Below are 22,546 nucleotides of genomic sequence, written 5' to 3'. Positions count from 1 at the left end.
GATCCTGTCTCTAAAATAAATAAATAAATAAAATTTTGTGCCAACTCAACCATGCATTCATGTATTTTTAAAGGTGGGGCAGGAACATATATATGTGTGTGTGTATGTGCACGTGTATTAGTCTTTCTATATATACATACATGTATGTGTACACAAACATACCATCATTTGGAGGCATACTGTCCCTGGAGGAGTTTCATAGAACATCTAGTCTACTATATTTCATGGAAAGATACATTTAATTATATTTATTGGCAAGGGAAGATGTCAATATAAGGAGCGAATGTAAAAAAATCAAGTAATACAACAGTGTTCTCTTTGTATTATGGGTTAGGTGATGCTTGCTTTGTCTTTGTATTTTTCCAAATTGTTTTACTTTTTTGTAATGGGAATTTATTATTTTAACAAATCCCGTTGTCTCAATTCTACTCATGTTTTATGCAAATATACAAAACATTTATGGCTTGTTTCTCTGTAACGTGCTTACTTGTGCTTCTGGAGTCTCCATCCTAGTGAAAAGTACAGGACTGTGGAATAGGAGTCTACTGTACCAGACACAGTGTATGGGTCTCACCAGATTTGCTCCACTTGCCTCTCCCCTCAACCATATATTCAATGGATAGTCCCAGCAACTACCACCACAGCCGCATCTACTGACATCATATCTATCTCAGCCTTCTCCGTGGTGAGGGCTTCAGCAGGTACTCTCGTGTCTCCCATGGCAGAAGACAAGGCTCTATTGCTCAGGTCTGACTCAACGTGACTTATGAAGGTTCAAGTTCCTCTCACCACTCCCAGACTCAGAAAAAGGGTATGTTATTACCTATTGCTTTTTAACAAATTACTTCAAAACTTGTGGCTTAAGCAATAAACATTATCTCACAGATTGAGTGGGTCAAGAATCTGGGAGTGGCTTAACAGGATGGTTCTGGCTGAGGGTCTCTCATGAAATGACTGTCAGGATGTTGACAAGAACTGCAATCATCTGAAGGTTTGACAGAGCCTGAAAGATCTACTGCCAAAACGCCTGACTCTCATGGCTGTTGGCAGGAGGCTTTAGGTCCTCACCATGCAGGCCTCTCTATGGGCTGCTTTAGTATCGTCACAATGGAAGCTGGCTTGTCCCAAAGCAAGGATAGTTTACCTTTAAACAGCATGGGTTTGAACCAAGAGGATAAACTTACATGTGGACTTTCTTCTATGTCTGCCACCCCTCAGACAGCAAGACCAACCCCTCCTCTTCCTCCTCCTCCTCAGCCCACTCAAGGTGAAAACTACAAGGATGAACACCTTTATAATGATATACTTCCACTTAATCAATAGTAAATATATTTTCTCTTTCTTACAATTTTCTTATATATAACATATAAAATATGTGTTAACTGTTTATATTAGTTATAAGGCTTCTGATTAATAATAGGCTATTAGTAGTCAAGTTTTGGAGGGAATCAAAATTATACATGCATTTTTGACTACGCAGGGGTTGGCACCCCTAACCCCCATGTTGTTCAAGGGTCAGCTGTTGTTTAAGAGTAAGGAAGAAGACACAGCGCCTTTTATGACCTAATCTCTGCAATCACACAATGTCACATTCACTTTATTCTATTTGTTATAAGCAAGTGCCGAAGACCAGCCCACACTCAAGTAGAGGGGAATTAAGCTCCACCTCTTAAAGAGAGAATTATGAAAGCATTTGTGGACATATTTTAAAACTATCATAAAGGACTATGGCTTGAGCCTTGGAACTCTAACTTCTTCAGCATCCTACCATAGGGAACAGGTAATATAACCTCATAGCGTAGTAGAGTTAATATACCATGGGGCAAATGGTGGTCATTGAAAGACAAGAAAGAAGAGAATGCAACAGATATATTCAAATCACCCCTCCCCACACAGACTATTCTGAGGTATGATGGTCCTCATTGCTCATCTGGATGAAGTCACATATGTCTGAAACCAAATGAGCTTTTTGTGAGACTATGGCTTACTTCTCTCCTTCCCTGCCTGGCTTTTGTTTTTTCTCTTATTTTTGCTGCCCTAGGCCTGCACCATTCAGTAAAACTTTAGCATATAATCTTTATCTCAAATTCTGTGTTCTTAAAACCTGGTTTAAGACAATAAGCTAAACTTGAAAATTACTAGCGCTGACATAAACATATTTTCAGATGGTTCAGTTTCTCCAGGGTAAATGTTCAGACTTCTAAATTTCCTCCCTAGACACTCCACCACTACCCTGACTCTTCCTTATTGGTAGCAGGCACATCATGGATCCTACTTCACCTTGTGGTAATGGGAGAGAACTAACCTCTGGTCTAAGCTGACCTCTGCCTGGGTTATTTGTTTAGTTTGTTTCCTAGACTCTTTCATAACCAATCATGACTTGTCAGAATGATGCATGAGCTCCCACCACTAAAAGCCACAGTTTCGGTCCTTTCTCTCCAGTTGCGAAGTCCCCTGTTCAGTGAACACTGTGTTCCATCCCCAAGCCTCTGCTGGACTACAAGCTCTCTCAGCACCTCAACCAGAGCACATTAGGACTCCTAAGTTCCAGCGTACAACATTTCCAGGCCATGGAGAACAGGAGCATTGCCTCAGTCTCATCTAATTACCCATGTCCTTTCACTTTAGCTCCTGTACCATGTTGAGGGGAATGTAAGGCTGGAGACAGCAACCCCATGTTCTTAGCTTCCTTCATATCTAGCTGAATGTTTCTTTCTTTTTTTTTTTTTTTTTTTTTTTTGAGACGAAGTTTCACTCTTGTTGCCCACACTGGAGTGTGATGGCATGATCTCGGCTCACCGCAACCTCTGCCTCGTGGATTCAAGCGATTCTCCTGCCTCAGCCTCCTGAGTAGCTGGGATTACAGGCATGCACCACCACGCCTGGCTAATTTTGTATTTTTAGTAGAGATGGAATTTCTCCATGTTGGTCAGGCTGGTCTCGAACTCCTGACCTCAGGTGATCTGCCCGCCTCAGCCTCCCAAAGTTCTGGGATTACAGGTGTGAGCCACTGGGCCCGGCCTCTATCTGAAAGTTTCCGCTGTGTTCAGTGATTTGGCCTACAGGAATAAAAATGAGGACCCAGCACTCTGACTCCATTGTCCTTCCTCCACCTCTCCCTTCTTTCTCCATGCCCCTCAGGTGAGAAGGGTTGAGCTTCCCAAGTGACTTCCGTCATACCATAATCTGAATTATCTCTACCCTATTGTTTACAGGGAAATTCTATGATCATATTATTGGGAGGTTGCTGAATTTAGAAATTTATTTGCTTTCTACACAAAATCTTACTTTCAAGACTGTTTTGTCTTGATGGACTCAAAAACAAGAACTTGGCTCTGAGATTTAAACTGAACAATAACCTTGTGTTGAGGTGGTTCCTGCCCTTCCTAAAGCACTAAAACCTATTGCTTTCATAGGTGGAGAACCCCAGGAAAACAAAATGTACAGGATATGGATACACACCCAAAATACATTTTAAACATGCTATCTCTGTCTATTGCCTTAAGCAATTGGAGTATTTTCTCCAAAACTACCATTATTGTCATCAATTCTTCATTGAGGTCAACTCCAACTTGCCTATTAAGGATACCCTCCCTCTTCCTCCAGACCCTAGTCCCAGCTACTAAATCCCTCTTTATACACAGCTCAGTTTGGACCCATTGTCCCGGCTTTGAACTTAGCCATTCTTCAAGCGTGTGAGTTCCAGTACTGACCCTTCTTGACTCAGGGTAAGAAAGAACTTACCCAGCCCTATTTCTTCACCTCACAGTCAGGAAAGGAAGATCAAACACAATGATGTTTTAAAACATGGAAAGAAAACATGTATGTGAAGTCACTTTGCAAACTGTAACACACTGTACAAATATCAAGTATTATCTCATGAAAGAAGCCTTCTCAAGCAACTGAGAATGGTTCTTTTCATCTTTTGAACCACAACAGTTGTCTCCAGAGTCCAGGAAAGATAAAGTTAGTGTCAGAAGGGAGGCTTAAGTCATTGAAGAAAAAGGATGAAGGAAAAGGGGCCACCTGTGGAAAGTCAGTTTCAGATGCATCTTATCTGCCCAGACAACCACGGCTTCAGACTTCTGCTCATAGAGCAGTATTAGAAAACACAGCTTAGGGATGGTACTGACAGAGGTCCAAGTCACAATGTTGAGATGGTGGCAAACAAGGACATCAAAAACTTCAGGCTGGCATCTTCTGTGGCCATGGGCAGAGATCTACTCAGGCTGCTGTCCAAATTCACTCTGTTGGGCAGAAAGGAGCTGATTTATGTCTCCAGCAGGTATGCCAGAGAAAATTCAAATTGATCAAAAATTAAATATTCATAGGACATTATTCATTAAGATTCATCTCACCGAGTGGATGAAATGAGGCAAGGGAAGAAATTAGCTTGCTTGAGAGTGTCAAAGTGATTATGTGATTAAATTGCAATTTATAATTTCTCCTTCAAAAAAAGCATCACTTCTTGATTTGTGTTTCTCCTCTTGCTGTGCCCCCTTTGTTGCCTAGGCCTGAGCCAAGGACACTCGGGGTTAATAGGAGACAGGAAGGCTCCTAACACAGTGCCTGGTCTTCCTCCCCTGTCCTTCCCCATCCACCGCTGACTCCGAGAGACAGGCCTTTCTACCCAGCCTCAGGGCTCTACTCTGGAGGCTGAGAACAGGGCTTCCAGAAGCAGAGGCCAGACTAATCCCCACAGTGCCACTCAGCCGGGGGATTTCCCAGCCTCAGGCCACTGCCCATCCTTCCTCTGCAAGAAAAAAGGTACAACGTACAATTTCCCGGTAGCTCACCAGTCATCCCTGTAGAGCATAGCTGAATGGTCTATAGGGAAGTCCCCCCTGGCCACCTTCCACATTTAAAGAGAAGGGATATGTTCTTCCTGTACTCCTGGCCTCCCCTCCTGAACTTGATGTGGAGCTATGACAAGCCTCCTCCAGGCAAAGTCTGGATCAGGTGGTTGGCTCTTGAAGCTTACCAGCTGAGATGCCATCCTTACCTCAAGGTCAACAAATCAGTTCCTCAGTTCCTGCCAACAAAGATCTCCAGGGAAAGTGAATATCAAAGTTCAAGGACCAAACATGTTCAGAGCAAGAGAGCAGGCGTTCCCTTGGGTAACCCACCTCTTTTACCAACTGGCGTATCCACTCTACCACACCCCCTTTCTGGGGGACTCTCAAATTGGGCTAAGCCTAAATCCAGAGAAGAACCAGGAACACTCCCAAAGGCTTGCCACCCACAGGCCAAGCAGCTTTCATTTTCCAGCTGTGCTCTCCTGAGCCCTGAAGACCCAGAAGACACAGGGCCTGCCCTGTAGCGGAAGAGGGGAGGGGCTTGGAGGAGCAGCAAGCTCCAAATGGGGCAGGTGCACTTTCATCTGCTTTATACATGGCCCTTCTGTGTATGATTTCATTTCAGGAAAAGGTTCTGCTGCTAAAAATAATTCTTAAACCACTGAATTAGATGACCTCTCACAAGCCCCTTCCAGTCCAGGAGCCTCTGATTCTCTGACTTCAATGATATGGAAGCAAAATGTACTCTGAACTTCACAAAGCCTCTATTTTCTCCTATCTCTCGCTCTTAGGAAACACAGTCTGTCTCTCTGTCTGTCTGTCTAGGATTCAGAGTGTAGCTAAGGTGATACGGATGGGTATGGAGGCAGATGGCTAGCTGCGTTTATCTTCCTCTGTCACTCTATCTGCTTCCATCTTGGCCTCTTACTGTCTCTATAACTCTCTCTGTCTCTCTCTTGCTACTACCCAGTAAAGATTTAGAGGCTGGTTCCAGCAGCTGAGAATGGCAATATTAATTCCAAGCTTGTTTCCAAACACCATGGAGGTCTACTCGGGTTAATTAGTTGTGCAGGCTTTTCTACAAGTGAGCGAGCCGGCAGGGTTTTTTACAGCTCTGTCACTGTGTTTATTTGTTCGTTTTCTGTTTTATTTGGAAATACATTTATCTGACAATAAATAACATCCGCCATGACTAGAGCCGATAAAGGCAATGAACAGCCCCTTCAGGGCCTTGGGGGCCGTGGTGAGAAGGCTTCAAGATCGGGTCCCCCTACTCCAAGGGGTACTACCAGCCCTTGAGAAAGATGAAGAGGATGTGGGTCAAACCAGTGTGGGGAGGCTAGAAGAGACAGGATCAAGGGCCATGGACATGGCTAAAAGTGAAGGAAATGCCCACGGAGAAACAGAGACCATAGAAAGGAGTCAGGAGCCTGAGGCTCTTGGCAAATGGCAGTAAGGATAACCCCTTTGGCATGACAGGGTGGAGGCAGAATATTTGGCTCTGGATCCCAGTTTCAGCACATACAAGCTGTGTAACCTCAGACAAGTTGCTAACCTCCATGCCTCCATTTCCTCACCCAAGAAACAAGAGCGATATTAACACCTTCTGCTCAGAGCGGTTGCAAATATATCTAGGAGACGATGAAAGTACATGCACTATGCAAACAATAGAGATTCTCATTTTTCAAATGAAAAGTATTTCTCAGGAGTATATAGTCAGGATTCTAGGCCTCCCTGGGAAAAAATTAATCTAAGATATTAGAGCAGGATTTGTCCTTGTGTCCAAAGGCTCTGTGCTAATGATTTCAACATGACCACACAGTTTGGCCCATTTATTTGTTGACCACAGTCTCACCAGGGCTAGTTCAGCTCTTGCACAAGCCCCAACTGGGAAGATTCCATTAGTGTAAACAAAAAAAATATTATGGGGAGTACTTCACTGTGATCCACATATACTTATTTAAGGCTTTCAGGGTAAGGGATGAGGAGAGGTGAGGAGGCAGAGGGATCACAGTATGAAACCAAGTAGGCAGAACAGAATATCGGTAGACAGTAGAAGCTCCGAGTTCAGCGTGCCTCTTTACATCACTTTCTGACTGTAAACCTAAGGGATGCTATTTAACATTTCTATCTCAGTTTTCTCATTTGTAAAATGGGGACAGTGACAGTACCTGGCTCATTGGATTGTGGTGTGAGGAGATGAGATGAAGTATGTGACATGCTTGGGACAGTAGATGGCACATGGAAGCGCTCAATAAACACTAGCTATCCTCAAAACACACGAAAACTACTCAAGAGACATTTCATTTGTGGGCACATGAACTTACTACCAATTGAGAGTCTGAGTGCTGAGGGTGAGCAGTGAAGGAGCATGTCAAATGGTAGGAATTAATCAAGAAATCCTTCCAGGAGGAAAGACAACTTCAACACAGGTTAAAAGAGAAGAGACAGGATAGCACTGCCTGCAGCTGGACATGTCCTAGCTTGTTTCCCCATTATGCTAGACCCGCAGCCAAGAGGAGCCAAGTAACCCCACAGAATTACCAGCAAGTCACCAGCAGATGGAGCCAGCCACCTCCACACACCGCTGCTCAAGGCAGCAGCAACCTCTAAATGGACCGGCACCCAGCCCATCTCCAGTCAAGAGCAGAACTGAGAGAGAACAAGGGAGAGTCACCCTCCTCGCCCCTGTGGAGATGATAGGTGTGTTTTCCTGCCCCAGTGTGAAGGGAGAGGGAATCCAGACTCTCCCTGATGCCTCAGAGGCACAGACCGCTATCAGAGTCCTTGTCATCCTGGGAGCCTAGAACTGCAGCCCAGTGCCCTTGTTGTTCCCCTCCCCAGCTGTGAGAAGGAAAAGCGGGATGCCTGATGAACTTACTTTGAGGGCTGGGACTGCACTTGAATGTAGAGACTGGTACCCATCTGAGTCCGGGAGATTCTGAAAGCAAGAGGCCCACTACAGTAGCCTCTCTAGCAGGGCTCGAAGGATCCTGGGGCAGCATGACTGGGAAGAAGATGGGGGCAGCTCTCCCTTCCCAGGGTTGTGGGGCCCTTGAAGGATTATGGGAGAGGATCCCTACAGGCCCGGCAGCTCTACATGGAGATGCACGAAAGTCAGTAGAAGGGCAGGAGCTGAGGGTTTGCCCAGGTACCCGTGGCCAAGTCAACAAAGGGTCATTGGGCGCCCGTACTATTGTTGAGGGTAAAGGGAGGTGCATCTGTGTAAGGGAAAGAGGGGGAAAGGGTGGTTTTCAGTGATGGAGGAGGGTGGTGTGAGATCTTCAGCATCTAACAGAGCCACACAGAACAGGAAAGGGTAAAGGACACTCCTGTAATGAGGTCTCTTACTCTTACTCTCCATCCCTCCCCTCTGCTCAAATACAGACGCTGAGGCCCGAGGAGGGAGGAGGTGAGGCACCTTCAAGCCGGGCCCTACTTCCCCTCCACTGCTCCAAACAGCCAGGACCCAACTCTCACTTGTCGTGGAGGGAATGGGAGAGAAGAGCTCTGAATCGAGTTGGCGATGAAAGTTTTAAAAATATAAGAGGCTGAGTCTTAATTACTGGAATGAGACTGTTATAGTAACCGAAAGTGGCTGAAAAGTTATGGAACCAGACCAAGACATCGTTAAGGGAGGGGCTCCTCAGCAGGAAAGAGAGATCTGGCACAGCACAGCCAGGGCAGTTACTGGAAGAAATAAAATCATTTCATGTTTATACCCCAACGAGGTGAGACTCCCCAGTGAATCAGGCACACAGGAAGTACCCAGGCCTTGGACACCAGTGTCCCTGTGGTCAGAATACCCCAAGAAGGATGACATCATGCGGAGCACATCCTCCTCTTCCCATTCAGGTGCTATCTCACCTCCCAGGGCAAGTGAAGCAGGAGGAATTTGTCGTCCAGCTTTAATGAGGCACTTACAAAGAGGAACAGGATGGTTTCTTCTTACAGGAATCTTCGATGGAATGCAGGCGCAGGCAGCTGAAAGAGATGGTGCAATTTGCATACTTCTGGTGGATTCCAGGAAGCATCAGCCCCATTTCACCCTAACAGCCGGTGGACTCTGCCTGGGAGGGCCAACAGTCAAAGAGAGCTTTCAGTCTCCAGGCTGAGAAAGTCAGGAGAGGAACAAGTCAGGGGACACCACCAGCCTTGGGACAGCATGGCAGCATATCCAGAAGATCAGGAAACTGCCACAGAGACTTGGTCCCCTCCTGGAAATTGAAAGAAAATGAAGTTTAGAAAGAGCAGGGTGGGAACTGGTTTGCAGAACAGAATGTTCCCTTGGCTTATTTTCATCTAGGGGAAAGGGAAGAACTAATACTTATCGAATGCCTGTGCTGAATCAGGCACTATGTTCATTCTTGCCTTATTTAATCCTCTCACAACCCTGTAAGGAAAGCATTTTCTCCACTTTACAGATGGAAAAACTGAAGAAGAGGGGTTGCCTAAGGTCACATGTTGTTGGAATTTGAACTTCATGTTTATCTGTATGGCAGACATGGAGATTCCATGCTTACATTGCCCCTTCAATAAAGGACTCACTCCCCTGCTACCAATAATGTTGGTTTTATTCGCCCCCAGCAATTAGTTCCTTCAAGGACCACCTCAGTTTTTAAGCCACAGTCACTCTCTTCTTAAGGCAGTTCCCAGCCAATGACTGAGCAAGGTGGTAGCACAATGGCCCATCCCTCTTCTACCAATGTGGAACTCCTCTAACAAGCGATTTTTGCTCGGAGTACCCCATTAGACTGGCAGAGGCTTTGTCAAGTCTGCATCAGAGGCCAAGAGCTCTTCCTGGCCAAACTGCTTCCTCCCTTTTCCATTCACAGATGTCCTCCCCGTTGCACTTCTACCTCTGTTGCAGCATCTAGTTCCAGAGAACCCAGTGGAGACTCCCAACAGCCCAACTGCAAAGCTCTCCCTTTTTCTGACACTTTATCTTCATTTTCACTTGTCCTTAGGTAACATTGCTGCAGTGCAGAGAGTGAGCTCCATCTTGGTAGCAGGGGCTTCTCCCCTTCCAGAAGGAAGCTACTAAAGGTTTAATGATTAGGGCAGTTCCCAAAGAGTTAATTATCCTTGATGATTATGTGCTCAATGCTCAAAAGCAGTTGCTAACATTCATACTTTGAGGTCTAAAGTCCAAGTAAAGAATCTACCCCCATCTTCTCCCTTTCCCTGATATCAATTCCACCCCCTTAAGTTGCTACAACATGGAATTAAGATATGGAGTTTTATTATTTGTTGTGCTTAATGGAAAAGCTTTAGGATTTCTGAGTTTAATTTAAAAAACAGATGGTCATAGCAACAAAAGAAAAAATAAATAAATTGGACTTCATCAAAACTAAAAATTTTGTGCTTCAAAGCACACTATTAAGAAAGTACAAAAATAAGCCAGCACCCATAATCCCAGCTACTCAGGAGGCTGAGGGAGAAGGATCACTTGAGCCCAGGAGCTCAAGGCCAGCCTGGGCAACACAGAAGACCCCATCTCTAAAATAATAATAATAACAAAGAAAGTAAAAAGACAACCCAATTAAAAATGGGCAAAGAATTTGAATAAACATTTTTTCAGATAAAATATACAAATAGCCAACATGCACATGAAAAGATGTTCAACATCATTAGTCATTGGGGTAATGCAAATCAAAACCAGAATGACATATCACTTCATATCCACGAGTATGGCTATAATTTTTAAAATGGATAATAACAGTTGTTGAAAAGAATGTGCAGAAATTGGAACTCTCATGCATTGTTGGTAAAACTGTAAAATAGTATGGCTGCCTTGGGAGACAGTTTGGCAATTCCTCAAAAAGTTAAATAAAGAGTTACCATATGACCCAACAATTCAACTCCTAGATATATATCCAAGAGAATTGAAAACATGTGTCCACATAAAAACTCATACTCAAATGTTCATAGAAGCATCATTCGTAATTTCCAAAAAGTAGAAAGAACCCAAATGTCCATCAGTTGATGAATGGATAAACCAAATGAAGTATATCCACACAATGAAATATTATTCAGCCACAAAGAATGAAGTACTGATACATGCCACAACATGGATGAACCTTGAAAACATTATGCTATATAAAGAAGTCAGATATTAAAGCCCATACATTGTATGATGCCACTTATGTTAAACATCCAGAATAGGCAAATTCATAGAGACAGAAAGTAGATTAGTGGTTGCCTGGGGCTGGGAGGAGGGAAAAATGAAAAGTGACTGCTTAATGGGTATAAGGTTTATTTTCGGGTAGAGTTAGATAGTGATGATGGTTCACAACTTTGTGAATATAATAAAAACCACTGAAATGTGCAACTTTAAAGGGTAAATTTTATGATATGTGAGTTATATCTCAATAAAAACATTTTTAAGCTGCTGAGTTGAATATTTTACATTTCCCTAAGGAGACCAAACCACTTCAATTAAGCTGGCTTATTAAGTGACCTTTGACTGATTTCCTCCCCCCAGGCTCATGGTCTTTGATAAAATTAAACTGCCTATCTTTGGTCTAAGAGGCTCATATTTCAGATACTTAAGGGCAGAGACTAGATTAAGTAAAGTCATTAAAGTTTTCATTTAGGGGAGAAAAGAAGAGAGCTAGCTGGGACCCGGTGAAAACCCAGATGTGGCATTAGGGGCAATCAGGAAAACTGATCAGTCAACCAGAAAACAGAAATACTAGTCTGTCCTTCCTGTTAGAAAATGAGTTCAACATCAGGGTTTAGAGGACAATCCAAAAGACAAAGGTCCGCTGGCCAAAGCTCAGTCCAGCACTTTGAATCCATTTCCATTGGTTCTTACAGTCAGTCATCAGACCCCAACAGTCTTAATGGTGAAGCAGAAGAGCAAGTTTGCTTTTCAGGAAGGCTCAGATGCTGCAGGGGATAAACTTGTAGTTGACTTCTCAGCCACATGATGTGGGCCTTGCAAAATGATCAAGCCCTTCTTTCATTCCCTTGCTGAAAAGTATTCCAGCGTGGTGTTCCTCAAAGCAGATGTGGATAACTGTCAGGATGGGATGTTCGCTTCAGAGTATGAAGAAATGCATGCCATCTTCCAGTTTTTTTAAAAGGAATGAAAGGTGGGTGGGCTCCAGTTTTTGGAGCTAATAAGGGAAAACTTGAAGCCACCATTAATAAATTAGTCTAATCATGTTTTCTGAAAACATAATGAGCCATTAACTATTTAAAACTTGTAGTTTTTTATTTACCAAAAATAATGAAGTATGGAGACTATATACCCAACTGCCATCTGATTATAAATGACAAACAAATATTAATTCTACCCTTTAAAACAAACAAAAAAAAAGTTATCTGGCCTTATAGGAATAATTCTGTCCTAATCTGAGGCCAGTGCCTAGACCAAGTTGTGAAACTAGATTCAACCACAAACCTCAAGAAAGGATCCAAGGCTATGAAGCATTACGTCTTCATAATGAACAACTGATATGGCTCATTAAGTTTATGAAATGGTCATGTCTTCTTTTAAAAAAAAAAAAAAGAACTAATGACCCACACATATATGGACAACTGATTTTTGACAAAAGTGCAAAGGCAACTCAGTGGAGAAACAATAACTTTTCAACAAATGGTGCTGAAGTTATTGGATATCATATCAAAAATAAAAATAAGGAGTCTCTCTGAGCATGCTCTGGCTGGAGAGGCTGCCCAAAGATAAAAAGATTAAATTAAATTTAAAATAAATAAAAATAAACTTCAATCCACACATTTTACTACACACAAAAATTAATTCAAAATAGATCATAGATCTAAATGTAAAACCTAAAACTATAAAACTTCTTAAAAAGTAGAAGAAAAATTTGTGTTAACTTGAGTCTCAGGTAAAAATTTCTCAGCTATGGCACCAAAAATACAATCCATAAAAGAAAAAAAAAAAATTGGACTTCATCAAAACTAAACATTTTACCCATTGAAAGACACTGACTGCTAAGAGAATGAAAAGACAAGCCACACATTTCAAGAGACTCTGCACAAGACGTTTCTGATAAAAGTCTTATGTCCAGAAAAATACAACAAACTCTAAAAATCCAACAAAAGAAAGCAACCGATTTTTCAAATGAGCTAAAGATTTGAACCAACACTTCAACAAAGAAGATAGATGGCAAGTAAGAACATGAAAAGATGCTCAATATAATCAGTCATTAAGAAAATGCAAATTCAAACCATAATGAGGCACCCTACACACCTATTGGAATGGCTAAAATTTTTTAAATGGCCATACAAGTATTGGCAAAAATGTGGAACCGGTGGAACTTTCATGATACAACCACTTTGGAAGACAGTTTGGTAGTTTCTTTAAAAGTTAAATACATACCAAACATATCCCAAGATCGTTACCTGAAAGAAAAGATAGCATAATTTCAGAAAAGACTTGTACAAGATTCATCATAGCAACTTCATTTGTAATAGCCAAAAAATAGAAACAACCCATTTGCCCATTCAGGGTAAAATGGAGAAACAAATTGTGGTGTATCCATACAATGGAGTATTATTCAGCAATTTAAAAAAACATGAACTATTGTTATGCAGGACAATGTGAATGAGTCTCAAAATAATTATGCTAAGTGAAAGACTCTTGAAAAAAGAAGTATGTATTATATGATTCCATTTACATAAAATTTTTAGAAATGCAAACAAATGAAAGCATATCAGTGGTTGCCCGAGGCTGGGGGAAAGGGGCAAAAGTGGGTGGGAAAGACAGACAGCAAAGGGATACAAAGAAACTCCAGAGGATGATGGGTATGTTCACTGTCTTGATTTTGGAGACGATTCTGTGGATGTGTTTAAAACTCATGAAATTGTAAACTTTATATGTAGTTTATTGCATGTCAGTTATACCTCAATAAAGCTAGAGAGGCAAAAAAAAAAAAGACAGAAAAAAAAAAAAAGAAAGAGAGAGAGAGAGAATTCATGAGTAAATGTACAATGTATCATTAGGCCGGGCACAGTGGTTCACACCTGTAATCCCAGCACTTTGGGAAGCCGAGGTAGGCAGATTACCTGAGGTCAGGAGTTCAAGACCATCGTGGCCAACATGGTGAAACCCCATCTCTACTAACATACCAAAAAAAAAATTAGCAGGGCATGATGGCAGGTGCCTGTAATTCCAGCTACTCGAGAGGCTGAGACAGGAGAATTGCTTGAATCCTGGGAGGTGGAGGCTGTAGTGAGCCGAGATTGAGACATTGCACTTCAGCCTGGGCTAAAGAGCGAAACGCCATCTCAAAAAAAAAAAAAAATCATGATAACATCCTACAAAATGGAAACAATGTGACAGAGACTGCAGCTCAGATCCTGTCCCACCCAAAGGACTTGGGGTTTTAGGATTGAATAATCCCGGAAAGCCCAGTTGGCTGACGCTTCCCCAGATCTTTTACACAAACTTTTCCTTTATTAGAACACCTTTCTCTCACCTTATTGCTGTTGAATACCAATGTATCTTTCAAGCCCAACTCAAATCTAAACTATTCCCTGAAGCTTTCCTTGTCTTCTCCAGGCAGAGTTAGTTTGTGGCTCAGTCTGTGCTCTCTCAGCAACTGGGAATCCAGTAATATATCCCCCTTGATATTCTAGGATGTAAGATTTGTGGTTTCAGCTGTTCCCAAAAGACCATAAACGTCCCCCAACTTGTACTGATTTTTCATTTTACTGAGGCATAAATTTGATTCCAGCCAGCTATGAAGTCCCTACAGAGAAGGAGAAGATGAAATAGTGAGTAAGACAAGCCCCAACCCACCCCCAAGACTTCATAACCCAAACCAACTTGGTTGGCATCTACTTAACAAAAACAAATTTTATTTTCTCTTTTATGAAGAATGGACTGCCCCCCCCCACCCCCACCTCTCCGCCAACAACAACAAAAAAACTATCATCTGGTGATGGAAATGATGAGTGAGTGAAACAGTCCAAAAATGGAATGGTCCTTAGCCAGAAAATAGCTTTATAAATTACTTTAATCTTTTATTAAGAATCTGGAAGGATCACTTAAAAATCTTAGTTGTACTTCACAGCATTTTATGGGGAGAAGTTATATACTATACTACAGTGGAATTAACAGGATTGGAAATTTGAAAAGGCTTTGGGCCTTGCCCCTCAATAATGTTAAAATTTCCCAGTAGCTCTAGTGGGTACTCATCACGTTGCATTATAATCATGTGTTTAGCTATCCCTCCAGCCTAAGAAGCAGTCATCTACATCCGAGAGCTACATCATCTGGGCTCAGATCTCAGTTCACCTAATAACCAACTTGAACAGGTTGCTTAACCTCTGGGTGCCTTGATTTCCTCATCTTTAAAATAGTAACATAGGCCAGGCACAGTGGCTCACGCCTGTAATCTCAGCACTTTGGGAGGCCAAGGCAGGCGGATCATGAGGTCAGGAGATCGAGACCATCCTGGCTAACACAATGAAACCCCATCTCTACTAAAAATACAAAAACTTAGCTGGGCGTGGTGGCAGGTGCCTGTAGTCCCAGCTACTCGGGAGGCTGAGGTAGGAGAATGGTGTGAACCTGGGAGGCAGAGCTTGCAGTGAGACAAGATCGCACCACTGCACTCCAGCCTGGGCAACAGAGCAAGACTCCGTCTCAAAAAAAAAAAATACTAAAATAGTACCTAACTAATCACATTAATTTTGAGGATTAAAAATGGCAATACATAAAAAGCACTTAAACCAGTGTCTGACCCGTCAAAAGTGATTGATAAATGCTAGTAACTAGTTTAAGAGTTTGCTCAAGGGCAGAGTTTATGTCTTAGGGAGCTTTTCAAAAATATCTAGTTCTCCAGTGGCTTAATGCAGTCCCTTGTGCATATGGTACATGCTCAATGAGAGCTGAAAGAGAGTGAAGGAGTCAGTGAGTAAATGAGTTATGGCTCTGCCACTTTGTCCGTAAAGTAGAAATTGCTTTATTCTAGTATAATGGCGGCATTTTGCCTTGGCTGGTCTGGTATTCAGACATAACTAATTCTGGCCAACATTCTCACAATTATCAAATCCACTACTGCAACCAATTTGCAACTTTTGAGAAACATGGTGCTATGATTGAGAGTGAATAAAAGGAGCAGAGAGGACTGATGGACGGGCAACGCTTGACCTCTGACATGGTTTGGATGTGTGTCCCCTCCAAATCTCATGTAGAAATGTGGTCCCTGATGTTGGAGGTGGTGCATGATGGAGATGTCTGGGTCATGGGGGTGGATCATTCACCAATGGCTTAATGCTGTCCTCATGGTAATAAGTGAGTTCTCACTTTATTAGTTCACATGAGAGCTGGTTGTTTTAAAAGAGCATGGCGTCTCTCTCTTGCTCCCTCTCTCACCATGTGACATGCCTTCTGCCGCAAGTAAAAGCTTCCTGAGGCCTCACCAGAAGCCAAGCAGATGCCAGCACCATGCTTGTACAGCCTGCAGAATCACGAGCCACATAAACCTGTTTTCTTTATAAATTACCTAGTCTCAGGTATTCCTTTATAGCAATGCAAAATGGACTAATGCCTGTTGACCATGGTGGAGAGATGAGGAATAGAATCTGCCAAAACTGTTCAAGAGATGCAGAAGATAGAGCTGCCTTGGTATTCAGGTAGCACGCACCCTTGCCCCCTGAAGTCTATGTTCAACCCAGCACCTGGTGTCATCCTTTTAAAATGTAAATTGGATCGTGTCACTTTCCTATAGAAAACCCTCCAGTGGCTCCTTGTCTCACTTGGAACAAAACCCAAAATCCTCCCAGTGGCCTGGAAGGTCTTGATACAACCAGTGGCGCCTCTCCCCTCCCACCTCCTACCTTGCTGCTCCTTGCACGCTCCACTCTTGCCTTTCTGCTGGACCTTAGCCTTCTTGCTGTTCCTCAGACACTCCCAGGAGACTCCTGCTTGGAGTCTTTGCACTTGCTATTCCCTCTGCCAGGTATGCTTCTCCCCAGAAGTTCATGGTTTGCTTTGCCACTTCATTTGAATCTCTGCACGAATACCCGCTCTACCTACCTAAAACTCCATGACTGTAGGGACTTTATTGTATGCATTGCTCCAGCACCAATACCTGGCCTAGTGTCTGGCACAGAGTATTCAATAAATACTTGTTGATTGATCTAGGTGAATAAAACCCCAGGAATCCACTTGGTTTCTGCTCCTATCTCCCTTCCAGGGCTAAGTCCTCCCCAAGTAGAAGCTTCTCCCTAGTAGTGAACTATCTGTGTCCAAACATAACTCCTGCACCCCCAGCAAAATAAGGGAGATAAAAATGTGTTATTGAAACAAAAAGGAGTTGCTGATTGTATAATCCTCTGGTGGGGAAACTCAGGGATCCTTGGCTTGACAAAATGAGTTTGCATTTGCCATTGTTTTCAAGGAAAGGCGTAAGGCACAAGGCGTTCAAAAAACGGAAGTCCTGATTACTGTGACTGTTCAACAACTAAAGTAATGGAAGGGAATATGGCATGAAAAGAGAGAGAGAAAAGGAAAAATCTAAATCATTCATGAGGCTCCCCCAGGGTGGGGTTCAAGAATATGCATTTTAACAAGTTCCTTGAGCGATTTTTAAGCAATCAGCTTAAGACAGGTCCTTGGAAATGGCTTAGAGATTTAATAAAGGATGAGTTCACACGTTATGGTGGGAAAGACATAAGCCATTACAGCCAAAAAGGCCTGGGTTCAAATCCTGCCATCACTGCTTATTATCTCTGTAACCCTCTGCTATTCATATCTCTCAGATGCTGATGTTCAATTTCTAGTTACAATAGATAAATACATCTATCCTATTGTACTGTTATGATGATTAAATTGAATAACATAGGTAATGTGCCTGGTATATAGTAGTCATATAGATGGTAGTTTATTACTATTAGTGTTATGAATTCTGTTTTCTGAGGGCTTACAACCTCCCTAGAATGTTCTGTGGCAAATTGGCATTCTTACCCCTCACCCCACTATGTGACCTTACAGAAGTGAAAACATATAGTCAGAAGGACCGATTCTTCTGCGAATAGGAAAATCTTCAGCCCATAGCTTCCCCAGAGTTCGTCTTCCCTAGAATAGATCAAGGAACATATTTTTGCTCTTAACTACCCATTAAGCATTAATAATAAATCCTTATATTTTTAGTCTTCACTCTATCAAGGCTTTCACATATATTTCCATTATCACTCAGTCTCAGAGGTCCAGCAAGTGGCCTGTGTGCCCACAGCTAGAATGTGAGTGCTCTGGGACTTAAAACTCATAAACCCTGTGAACGTTCCATTAGATGACATACCCCATCAAGACCTTCTCCTCCCCCGAGGCAATAGGGCTCTGCAGTAATGGTGGAGAATGAGGAAGTAGCAAAGTCAATCTCCCAAGCTTGGCTCTCCGTGAGAAGGTAGCAATCTCCCGAGCTTGACTCCACATACCGCAAGGATGATTCCATCCAAATCAGACGGTGGCAGCAGCGCCGCATTCCGCTCAAGGCGGCCAGCCTTCTGCGACTCCACAGCCCCACCTGCTGGAGGCTGCCTTGCACACAGCCTAACTGTCAGCCCGCCCCGGACTATTGCTCTCCCTGAGTCCCACACGCCGCCCCGCTGGGGCTGGTTTGGGGGCCACAGTACAGGCTGGTAGCCTCAAACTTTGACTGAGGGAAGCATCTTTATTTCTTTCACAGTCTATGGTAAATCTTAATCTATTCTGTTGAACGAACTCTTTGCTTTTTCTGAACTTCAGCTTCTCCCAAGTTGTAACCAGAGAGAGATTTCACCTCTGGCTTTCCAGGCCCTCCTAGGGTGTTACACCATAGAATAATAAGGCATCGACTCTGCCAGATGGAAAGAATTGGGACTTTGGAGAGAAAACTGCTATAAATTTCAGAACTAGGGGGATAAAAGCAGCAGCATTCCCCAGGAAACATGGAAAAATGAAGTCTCAGAGAATCAAAGTAAGAAGCCACAAGAAACGGACTGTATTCAGCCCTCCACTTGGCTGTATTAAATGAGCACCTACTATGTGGCTGATACTGTGATACATGGATGAAACAGTCTCCACACTTTAAGTCTTTTCACTGGGACTTTCACTTTCACTCGGACATCACCTTTCTCCTAGCCATCTTCCTGTCAGTTTTCCTTCTGTGTTCTTGGTAACTTCATTCCACTAAAAACAAATTCTTCTATATCCATAACAATCTGCAAGAACTTTCACTATACCTTCCTCCTCCTTACCGTAACGGAAGCCTGGCCTTGCCCCAAGAACACTGGTTCCCTTGCAGCCCTCTTAAGGGAAAGCTGCTCTTCCTCCCGCGAGTTCTATTTTCCAGCCAAGAAGGGGGCACTTGGGGTCAGCAGTCTCCCAGCTTCCCCTGCCAGTTCTACATGATGACTTTTCGACCTTTGTCAAAGTCCCCCTCATACCAAATGGTTCATTGCCCTGTACTTCTTCTGGCTGTCACTGACCCTGGCTCACAGCAGCTGAGGACTCCCCCATTTACCTTACACATTAACCTCCACCATCATCCTGAGACAAACTGCCGAACCCAATCCATCCCACACCCTAACCTTCCCCTAACTTTCCTAATCATTTCAAATAACCTTCTGCTCTACTTATACTTTTCAAGGCCACAGTTAGACCATTACTACCATAGCTCCACTGCCTCTCAAAAAAAAACTTTGGATCCTTTCGTAGTTCATAAGCGTGATGAGTGGGTTTTCACTTTCATGCGTAAGATGTGCCTCCCTCAAACTTTGTTACAACATTGGCATATTACCCTTGTGATGTGGAAAAGCATGAAACTTCAACATCCCACTTGAACCACAATCCTCCCAACTCTATTCTGTTCCTCCCACTTCACCACTCCTTGGCCTCACTGAGTTCCAGCCCTTTAACCCCTTGTGGCCTCACAGTTTATCTTTCCCTTCCCCTCAATCCCCAGACTTCAGTCTTTTAAAACCCAAGCTAGACCTCTGACCAACAACTTGAATTATTTCCCGCCAGCTCCCTCAATACCGATGCTCCCTTTTCCCTCCACTCATAAGTCCTGGAAAACCCTACAGAACCCAGTTCTACAGCTGCCCACCCTGGTCCTAAACCTGGAGCTCCGAGTCCTGGTACAGAAAACTGTACACTCTGCCATAGATTTGTGTTTTCAGAGGTTCATGAAGGACTATTAGAAATCCACCTCATTCTCCCCATCCCCTCATCAGATAGCCTGGCCTCCTGCTTCACTGAGAAAATTAAGTCCAAGAACTCTCAACTTATCCCCTTCTTTCAAAAATATACTTGCATTACCCACCACATAGTCTTCTTGAACCCAATAAAGACATCTACAGGCTGGGCACAGTGGCTCATGCCTGTAATCCCTGCACTTCGGGAGGCCACTTGAGCCTAGGAGTTCGAGACCAGCCTGGGCAACGTAGTGAGACTCCGTCTCTATAAAAATAAATAAATAAATAAATAAATAAATAAATAAATAAATCACATCTACAGTGCTTTGCCTGGGCAACATAATGACACCCCAGCCCTACAAAAAATAAAAAATTAGCTGGGCCTGGTGATGCACTCCTATAGGCCCAGCTTCTCAGGAAGCTGAGACAAGAGGATCCCTTGAGCCCAGAAAGTTGAGGCTGCAGTGAGCCACATTCACGCCACTGCACTCCAGCCTGGGTAACAGAGCAAGGCTCTGTCTCAGAAAAAGGTAAAAAAAGCAACTTAGTGCTTACATCATACTTCATGGTGAAAGAATGAATGTTTTCCCTCCCAAGATCAAGAAGGCAAAAAGATAGCTGCTCTTTCAGCTTCTATTCAACAATGTATAGCATTTCCAGCACAGAAGAGAGTAAAGGAGATAATACAAGTTGTAAAAGAAGAAGCAAAATGTTCTGTAGTCACAGATAGCGTGATTGTGCCCATGGACACTCCTAAGGAATCTACCACAAAAAATTGTGAAAATGCCAGGCGTGGTGGCTCACACCTGTAATCCCAGCACGTTAGGAGGCTGAGGTGGGAGGATCACTTTAGCCCAAAAGTTCAAGACTGGCCTGAGCAACATAGTGAGACCCTGTCTCTACAAAAAATAAAAAATTAGTCCGGGCACAGTGGCTCACGCCTGTAATCCCAGCACTTTGGGAGGCCGAGGCGGGTGGATCATGAGGTCAGGAGATCGAGACCATCCTGGCTAACATGGCAAAACCCCATCTCTACCAAAAATACAAAAAATTAGCCAGGCACAGTGGTGGGCACTCCCAGCTACTCGGGAGGCTGAGGCAGGAGAATGGCGTGAACCCAGGAGGCAGAGCTTGCAGTGAGCCGAGACTGCACCACTGCACGCCAGCCTGGGTGACAGAGTGAGACTCTGTCTTAAAAAATAATAATAATAAAAATAAAATAATAATAATAAAAAATAAAATAAAATAATAAAAATAAAAAATAAAAAATTAGTTGGTCATGGTAGTGCACATCTGTATTCCTAGCTACTTGAGAGACTGAGGTAGGGTGATTGTTTGAGCCCAGGAAGTTAAGGCTGCAGTGAACCATGATCATGCCACTGCACTCCAGCCTGGGTGACAGAGCAAGACGCCATCTCGAAAAAAAAAAGAAAATTAAATATAAATTTAGAAAATGAATATTTTTGGTCGGGCACAGTGGCCCACACCTGTAACTCCAGCACTTTGGGAAGTCAAAGGCAGGCAGATTGCCTGAGCCCATGAATTCAAGACCAGTCTGGACAACATGGTGAAACCCTGTCTTTACAAAAGAACACAAAAAAATTAGCTGGGCATGGGGACACACACCTGTTGTCCCAGTTACTTGGGAGCCCAAGGTGGGAGGATCATCTGAGCCTGGAGGTCAGAGGCTGCAGTGAGCCAAAGCCGTGTTACTGTACTCCAGCCCAGGAAACAGAGTGAGACCCTGTCCCAAAAGAAAAAATTTAAGTGAAAACTAATATGTGAATGTAACAAGGTTACCAAATACAAGGTCAAATATCAAAAATAAAATATTTCTCCATAGACTATGAATAAATAATTGGAATTTTTAAAAAACTTTAATACCATTTAAAATAGCATCAAGTAAGGAAAATGTTATACACACATACACACACACACACACACACGCACCATGGAATACTACTCAACCATATAAAAAGAAGGAAATCATGTCTTTTGCAGCGACATGGATGGAATTGGAGGTCATTATCCTAAGCGAAATAACTCAGAAACAAGAAGTCAAATACCACATGTTCTCACTTGTAAGTGGGACCTAAACAATGAGTACACATGGACATACAGAGTAGAAGAGCAGACATTGGAGACTACAAAAGGTGGGAGGGTGGGAGGTGGGTGTATTAGTTCATTTTCACACTTCTATAAAGAACTTCCTGAGACTGAGTAATTTATAAAGGAAAGAGATTTAACTGACTTACAGTTCCACATGACTGAGGAGGCCTCAGGATACTTACAATCATGACGGAAGGGGAAGTAGGCATGACTTACGTGATGGCAGGTGAGAGGGAGAGCGTGTGAGTGAAGAAGGAACCTGCCAAACACTTATAAAACTATCAGATCTCATGAGGACTCACTCACTACTATGAGAACAGCATGGGGGAAACTGCCCCCATGATCCAATCACCTGCCACCAGGTTCCTCCCTGAATACATGGAGATTACAGTTCAAGATGAGATTTGGGTGGGGACACAGAGCCAAACCAGATCAGAGGGTGAGGTCTGAAAAATTCTTTATTAGGTACAATGTGATAGGTACAC

General features: G+C 43.1%; 1 long non-coding RNA gene, 1 other non-coding gene and 1 pseudogene across 3 annotated transcripts in view; 2 read left to right on the top strand and 1 right to left on the bottom strand.

Moving 5' to 3' along the window:
• The window catches only part of LOC105479189 (uncharacterized), a 29,494-nt gene extending 11,273 nt beyond the window's left edge, over positions 1 to 18,221 (bottom strand). Inside the window, exons 1-2 of one of the 2 annotated variants that reach the window (XR_011621296.1) lie at positions 18,077 to 18,221; positions 8,721 to 9,013 (exon numbers count right to left, since the gene is read on the bottom strand). This is a non-coding gene — a long non-coding RNA (uncharacterized lncRNA). Of the gene's footprint in view, positions 1 to 8,720; positions 9,014 to 13,146; positions 13,169 to 18,076 lie in introns of those variants that run through there. The other variant, XR_985741.3, reaches the window with a different exon arrangement.
• On the top strand, positions 11,642 to 11,961 carry LOC139356738 (thioredoxin pseudogene; annotated as a pseudogene).
• Positions 18,222 to 19,461: 1,240 nt separating the features above from the next.
• LOC112426216 (small nucleolar RNA U13) lies at positions 19,462 to 19,565 on the top strand. Its single transcript, XR_003017504.2, has one exon. It is a non-coding gene; the product is annotated as a small nucleolar RNA U13 (small nucleolar RNA).
• Positions 19,566 to 22,546: the final 2,981 nt, after the last annotated feature.

The sequence above is a fragment of the Macaca nemestrina genome, chromosome 1 (genome assembly GCF_043159975.1).
Source record: "Macaca nemestrina isolate mMacNem1 chromosome 1, mMacNem.hap1, whole genome shotgun sequence".
Lineage (NCBI taxonomy): Eukaryota > Metazoa > Chordata > Mammalia > Primates > Cercopithecidae > Macaca > Macaca nemestrina.
Note: the sequence above shows the minus strand (reverse complement) of the source record. Positions and strands in the feature narration are given on the sequence as shown.